Source organism: Oenanthe melanoleuca, chromosome 14 (assembly GCF_029582105.1).
Source record: "Oenanthe melanoleuca isolate GR-GAL-2019-014 chromosome 14, OMel1.0, whole genome shotgun sequence".
Taxonomy (NCBI): domain Eukaryota; kingdom Metazoa; phylum Chordata; class Aves; order Passeriformes; family Muscicapidae; genus Oenanthe; species Oenanthe melanoleuca.
Window position 1 is genome coordinate 10171663 of NC_079348.1, and position 7585 is coordinate 10179247.

Consider the following 7585-nt stretch of genomic DNA (forward strand, 5'->3'; position numbering starts at 1 on the left):
TATTCACTGGCTGGTCAACTTACAACAATAAACAGAAACAGGAATCCAAGTTCAAAACCTCAGTTACTTTGCTCTTATTTCCTTAAGTACACATGATGACGGACAAATCTTATTATAGCATTTCATATGTGTTTTTAAAAGCCATGAGCTACTTGCATTTTAAACCACAGAGCTTGAAGAAACTTGTGTTATAGGAACTTTACCACTAAAATATTCAGAACATAAGAATTGTGAAAATTCCCAAACTTACCTAGGCACATTGTCCAGATGTATTTCATGGTAAAAGAATTAGAAACCCCTTAAGTTATTTTTCTGCTCTAGTCCATTCTAGATTTACCTAACATTCTTCCTGCTGCTCTCCACGAGACACTCAAAAAGGCAAATGAGAGCATTCAGTACCTTGGGAAAGCATGCTGCTAGATTAGTCACCTTTATTTGATTAATTTTTATCATTAACAAGCATACGCGTCTTACTTGTGATATATGGAAATCTCATTTATGACACACATTTCTACACAGGCTTGCCTGCTTTTGCAAACTTAGACAGCTTCACTGGTTGTGAGATTTCTGACATGTTATAAAGAGAACACCCCCACACAGCATGTCTTGCCAGTGTGTTAAACAATGCAAGATAAAAACCCAAAAGACATGAAAATCGCTGACTCAATGCTTGAATATACTTCTATCTCTGTACTTGTTCATGTTTCCTGTAAATGCTAATGACATTGATTTCATGACTCACTGGCACTGTGGCAGAAAGTTATCAAAATTAAAATTAACTTCCCACAGAAATATACTCTCTATCTGTAAGAAGAGAGGCAAGCAAGCCACTGGGTTAAAACCTGAGGAGAACTGCCACAGCTTCCCACCAACCATGGAAGGTCTCATACGACTCAGCAGCATTTACCCACCTCTAGTAGCATAAATACTGTTAGGGCATGTGAAACAGACCAAATTCTTGTGTGGGATTATATGACTTCTCCCATTTTTTGCCATTTTTCTCCTTTTACTCATGATTGTTTGGACAAAGTTGCACTTTTTCAGAAAAATTTCAACTGACAGAAGGCTGCACTTATGGCTAATATATCAGAATAAACAATGGGAGTTACTTCCCACCCTGCTGTACTATTCAGTGCCTGACACACTGGAAAACAACCTCCTTCACAAATGGATTGATTTCTAATCATTAAGACTCTCTGCTGAACTCTGCTTTATGCACAGATGTTTCTCAGTGGTATCATGTGACAACCGTGCGGATGCATTTCTGTTATTTAGATTTCTCCTCCTTTTTTTTTCCTTCTCAGCAATTCTGGCTTGGCTTCCCCTGCTCTGGAGTGCTGGCTGGAGAGGGAACTGGGATAGGCTGTTTTTTACAAGCAGCACATTCTGTTTTAAACCCTTTTGCACGGAATACAAATCCTTGAATGTTTTCCAGAAAGGTGAAGTGTGTTGACTTCTGTACTCAGAATAATAAACGCAACTGTGCTTATCTAACTAAAAAGAAGTGGAAGTGCAGTTCTGTGACCTATTCAGGACAGAGAAGTCAAAATACATTTACCTTGCCCACACTCTCAGTATCACAACTGGGTTCTCTTTGTGGGAGTGGTGGGGGCTTGGTGGGGGTGTTGTTGTTTGATTCATAGTTATTTTTATTAAGTAGTTCCTTAGAGTAGCAGCCAAGATTTCAAATAGTTTCCATAACATAGCTGACTAATAATCAAGGTGCTCCTCAGTTTCTGCCATTGAGTTGGGCAATTCCTTGAGCAGGGCAATGCTCTATGCTATCAACAAACTGAGTATTCCACTTTGCATCTGCAGCAGACAGCCTGGGAAAATATTGCTTGACTGGCATTGTAATTCTTTAACTAAGAAAAAAAAAAAAAAAAAAAAAAAAAGCCTTCAAACTCTAAACCCTCTAGGGATGTTAAGTTTAGCTAAAAATCTAAATGTTAAATTCCACCCAACTGGAATGCATAGCAGCATCTCAAATTAAGATGCTGTGACTAAGGATATGGTAATGCCATAAGGAAAAAAAAAAAATATTCAAAGCACAGCTGTGCCCAAGTTAGGCAGTATAAAGTTGAGTGTGATATCATAGAAAGCAAGTAATGCCAGCTCAGTGGGAAGAATTACTCACTGCACCTTATTCTGCTCTTTTATGTTGATGTTGAGGCAATACTGATGCTTGAGCCAATACACAAAGCTAATAAAGTTAAGTTCTAACATCAGTGCCATAGCTGGGCTCGCTTCAAAAAAATTAAATCGTCAAATTGTTCAGGTCACAGCCCAGATGGGGCAACAGGAGATCAGCCAAAGACAAGGATTGTGGCAGCTCCCTCTGAAGTCAGAGTGAGGTCTTATTATAACCATCTTTATCAAAGCATCAGCCAGAGGAAAAAAACCAAAGGTGGTCAGAGGAAAGAAGTGCATTCTAGGTACTGGCACTGCCTCCTTTTGTTGATGCCCAATTCTGTCATGATAGGCAAGGAATATTTGCCTTTTGTTGAACATGTTAGTCTAGTTTTTCAATTATATTTCTGCTGTTCACAAGTGGGAGAGCAAAAATCTGGTTTTCAGTGTAAAATATTTTCCAGCCTTATTTGATATCATACCCTAAGTTCTTTATAAAATAGAAGGAGTTTTGTGTCTATACTAATTTATTAACAACTAGAGAAGCTTTGGGTTTTTATACTACAACAGAATAAGATATGGCAGGGACTGAACAACAGTGACCTCCTCTATCATCATTGAAATGCAGTAGAGCTTTCAGACAAAGAAAACTGCTGTTGCAAAATGAATTTTTAAATAGCAAGCAATTTTCTTCCAGAAAATCCACCTTCCCTGTTTCATACAGGAAACCACAAGGATTTTAAGCAGGGCATTAATCTGAGACTATACTTTGCAGTTGCTTTCCCGCTCAGTGTGATCTACTGGCTTTCTCACTGCTTCCCCTAATATTTGAATTGGAACAAAGAGAAGTCTGTCAAAACTTTTAATTACTTAATTGGCATATCTGAGTTGATGAGTAAGATTTTCAAAAGGCAAAAAACTGTTCAGACAAGAGCAGAACAGAGTAACTTATATGCTTTTGGGAAAGGAAACGTGTAACAGTAACGCACAGCTGTAAATTCATAAAATTATAAAATCAATACATGAGTAGTAGTACTCACTACATGAGTAGCCTCATAGGACCATTCACTTCGATTTTTGGGCATTAACAGCTCTGCAAAGTGTTGATTTTCAGAGGACCATGAGGGGAAGTTTATTACAAATGATAAATCAGATTCTGATCTGCTTGTGAAATATTCAAGTGCAGTTGTTAATAGACATAGGCATTTATTTTCCTACAGCTTTATTTCATTTGTAGTCAGAATTAAACTGTTCCCTTCTCTGGGAAGGATGGCCTCTCTTTTCAGACGCTGCCACTCAAACTGCTTGTGGCAAGTTCCAGCTCCTTACAAGTTCCGTGTTTAATGCCTCAAAGATTCAGCTCCACTCCAATCCAGCTCTACCATCTTCATTCTGCATATTATTTGAACTTTCCCTTTAAAATCCTTAAAAACAGTCCTACTGCTGCTAAGATTACATCAGTATTTTGCTTTCATTTAAAACAGCATAACAAAAGCGAAAAGGCCACAAGGCCCAACACATCATTAGGAATTAAATGGTCAGAGAACTTTCATTTGAAAGGATGAAAATGAAAAACCTATTTTCCAGCTTTCATGTATGCCTGACAACAGTGGTGACTTTTCAAATCATAAGGTTCCTGCTAGGTTCCCATGAAGGTTTTTTACTATTGCAAAACAATAAAACAAATATTGTAGTTATATATCACCAGGTGAAATCTTGAGTGCAGCCCTCAGCACAAGGCCAGCTCAGAGTAGCTTATATGTTCTGCTGCTGGCAATGCAAGGCCAGTGAGATACAGGACACACCAGTCATTATCCTGGACTCCCTTGGAATGCTGCCTACCTTGCCCTTGCAGTTTAGTTTTGTTTTGATTCTCCTTGGGCCAAAACACCTACCTCTGATTGTGTTTGTCAGTGTGGCATCCACAGATCTGCCCTGGATCTAAAGCAACTGTGTATGGTTGCCATTTGAAGTGGTTGCCCCTTGAGAATTAAAGCAAAGCATTGACATGGGGTTTCAAGCAATCCCCTTCCAAAGCTCACTGCCTTTGCTGACTGTGGCAGAAGACTGCCCTGGAGGGGTCTGCAGAAGGACCTGATGCAGACTGCAGCACCAAAACAAACCAGGTTGGCTAATACAGAGCTGGGAAGACATCGACATCAATATCTCCACCTCTGCTGCACTTCCAAAACTTTTTATTGCATAACCCAAGGGAGGAAAACAGAAAAGGTGCCTGTGATGCAATGCTAACATTTTAACATGGAGTCCCTGAAATGTTCCTCTACCACTTGGTGAGAGAAACCACAGATCACAGAAGCATATTAACAGAGATAAATGGGAGGAATTACATCAGATGACTTGCTTTTCTGTACAAGTCATGACTCCCCACTAGATTAGCAAATAAATCAGAGTGAGATAACTCACAATCATTAGCAGCAAAGGTGTTGCTTCTTCCAAAATGCTCCAGATTCCACTCAACAACCTTGGTTTTCAAAGCCATTTCTTGTCAATCAGTGCCAGGAAGCACTGTGAAATATTCCTGCCATTGACAACATTTGCTCAGAATCACCAGCTAAAGGGCCATGGATGCCTTAATATATGATATGCACTTTAAATATAACTTAGGCTACCATAAACTTAGAGCTACCTGAATGCCCTTCCACTCCAGGGCTTCCAAAATTATACAGTAAGAGACCGAATTATAGCTAATAATATAAACCCCTTACAATGATGTGAGGAAATACCAAGCTCATCTCAGTCAGAAACATTGTCCATTCCCTTCAATGATAACAGCCAAAACATTAATTCCCTTTGAGAGTTATGCAGCTCAGAGTACTGAAGACAGAATGTTCTTGATATAATTTGGAACTTTGTTTCTACAGCACTTTGGTCCAACTAACACAAATAATGGAAAACCCTTGTTGGTAGAGAAGTCCTGTGAAGAGATTTGCCTCAAATCCACTAGGAATAAAAACAGTCTAATGGGTGCCCAAATTTTCAAGTCTTAATCTGATTTTCTTGAGAAACATGAGATATGCCCATGCATGTTGGTTAATTTGCATCATACCCTGTCAGTGATATCGGACCTTGGCACTGGAGTAGTCACAACCTCATTTTCCCCTCAAAGAAAGGACTCCAAGGCAGCATTATCTGAGGAGATCTTTGTGTAGTGCGCTGTTTTACGGCACAACTTTTCAAGACACTGAGTATCAATGCACTATAGATTATCCTCTCAGTAACAGCCTTTCATATAAATTGTTCCTTCAAGGATCCTGCTGATCTTCTCCACTTCCTCTGTCTGGAATCAGCAGTCAAACAGGGCACATGTGCACACCTGAACTCGAGACAGGGCTTTTCACATTCCCTGGATGGCCTCAGAAGTGCCTCTGTGTATTAAGCTAGACAGTGATAGATAAACAATTCTTAACTGGAAAAGAGCTTCAGCAGCTGATTTGGAAGGGAGAGCAGAGCAAATACTATGTCAGTATCAATCCAGCCGTTCTGCCTTTTGCTTTCTGTCCTCCTGCCATTTCTGACTTTGGCTGACAGTGTTTCCTTTGGGAATCTAGAAAAAACATGCAATTCCCAGCAGCTCCAGCTGCAGTGATAAACTTCCTCTAGGTTAGAGGTGCACAGAACTAAATGTCTGTTTTTCTAATCCCAGTGAAAATCTAGAAAAACTTCTTTAGATTTCATTACTCTATCTTTAGAGGAATCATAGTGAAAATAAAAATCCATTCCATGGCTTTGTTTATTTGTCATAACTAAAGTTCAGACTTGTGAGGACTATTCTTTGCCAGTCAGGAGGCAAAACTCAACAGCAGGAACAGCCATTTGGCTGAGACTTATAAATAACAACAATTTGCTAAGACCCACAGCAAGTTTAAGCTCATTTCTTTTCTGAATTCTCACACAGGATAAACCATTTACTTGCTTGAATCTGTAACATAATCCTAATTTCTACTCCTCCACTTCCCAAATCAAGTCTGTCATATAGATTGACAGACATATTTTACCAGTTTTTGTCATAATAAGTGCTACTTTATTCCATTATCATTCTAATGTATTATCAATCCTCAATGAAAAATCCACAATGTAAGCTGGTATTTCCTGAGCAAAAGTTTCCAGTTGCTGCTCTATTCTACCTGTCCATCTCATTTTAAAATCTAAACATGACATAAATAAAATAATTTGTTGTGCATGGATAACTTAAAACTATTTTTGTCATTAAGTAAGCAAAGAGGAGTGAAACAGCCATCAGGTAAGAGCTGTTTTATGGAAGAAGATATTCTGGCCCACGTTTCAAGCGACTCACCTTTAAAGCATTTTCTACAATGCAGAGGTAATGTTTATTTTCATGAACATTATAGACTCAAGATACAAGAACAGTAAAATTCTGGGAAACCAAGGAGTAATAGTCTACACTAGGTGGCACTGCTACACATGGCTTGGGCTTCTTTGCTGAGAGTTCAAATTAAGCCTATTTTTGAACAAATATCTGTATTAAGTTCAAGGGAGGTATTTTGGGGGAGCTTTGGCAAAGAGCAAGGAAGCATTCTTTGTTCTCCTGCAACCACAGACAACTTTCACTATGTAATTATTATATCTAGAAACCAACCAGTAGGAGTCTTCATGCTAATGCTGTTCCTGCCTGAAGGAATTCCACACCTGCTGTCCAAGCCAGTCCTTCAACAGTCACACACACAATCAAAGCCACACTTTGCCTTTGCAACACAAACAGGAGCCCAGCCCTGTTCTCTTCCACTTAAAAACCCCCAACCAACCAACCAAGAACAACAACAACAACAACAAAGTAGTGTTTCACTACATGCATAAAGCTTGATAATGAGTTTTTGGTGGTTATCACTATAAAACGTTTGATTTGCAGCCAGTAGACATTACAATGCAACAATTCAAGACTGAACTAAACTTCTCCTAGTCAGTGATTAGAGATGGGCAAAGCTGTGAGGATTTTTCTCAAACCAAGCAAGGTCAACTGAATTTTAGACAGAAGTGTGAACATACCCTGCAGAAACACAAAGTTTCTGAAAGCAGAATCTGTTGTGGCCAAATTCATCTTTCATTCTAAGTTTCAGAATTTTAAAATCCACTGCCAAAGGAAGTACTGCGAAAAAGAATTATTGATCCTTATTGACTCATACACCTAGAAAACAGTAAATGTTGGGTTCACATGCCTTTAGGGGGGTTAAATTCATGTCTTGCTGAGCATCATGAAACACAAATACATTAAAAAAAGGAAGATCCTACAAGAAAGATTCCTATGACTTATGGGGAAAGAAGCCCAATCCAAACCAATCATTTTGTAGAATTCTCACTCTTCTGTGACAAACATTAGCATTTCTTTTAAAATCTCCTCACAAGTCTTCTCTGATTACAAAGTTGTGCGTAGGGGAATCTTACTAAACCAACAATGGAGTTTTAAATTCCAAATGAT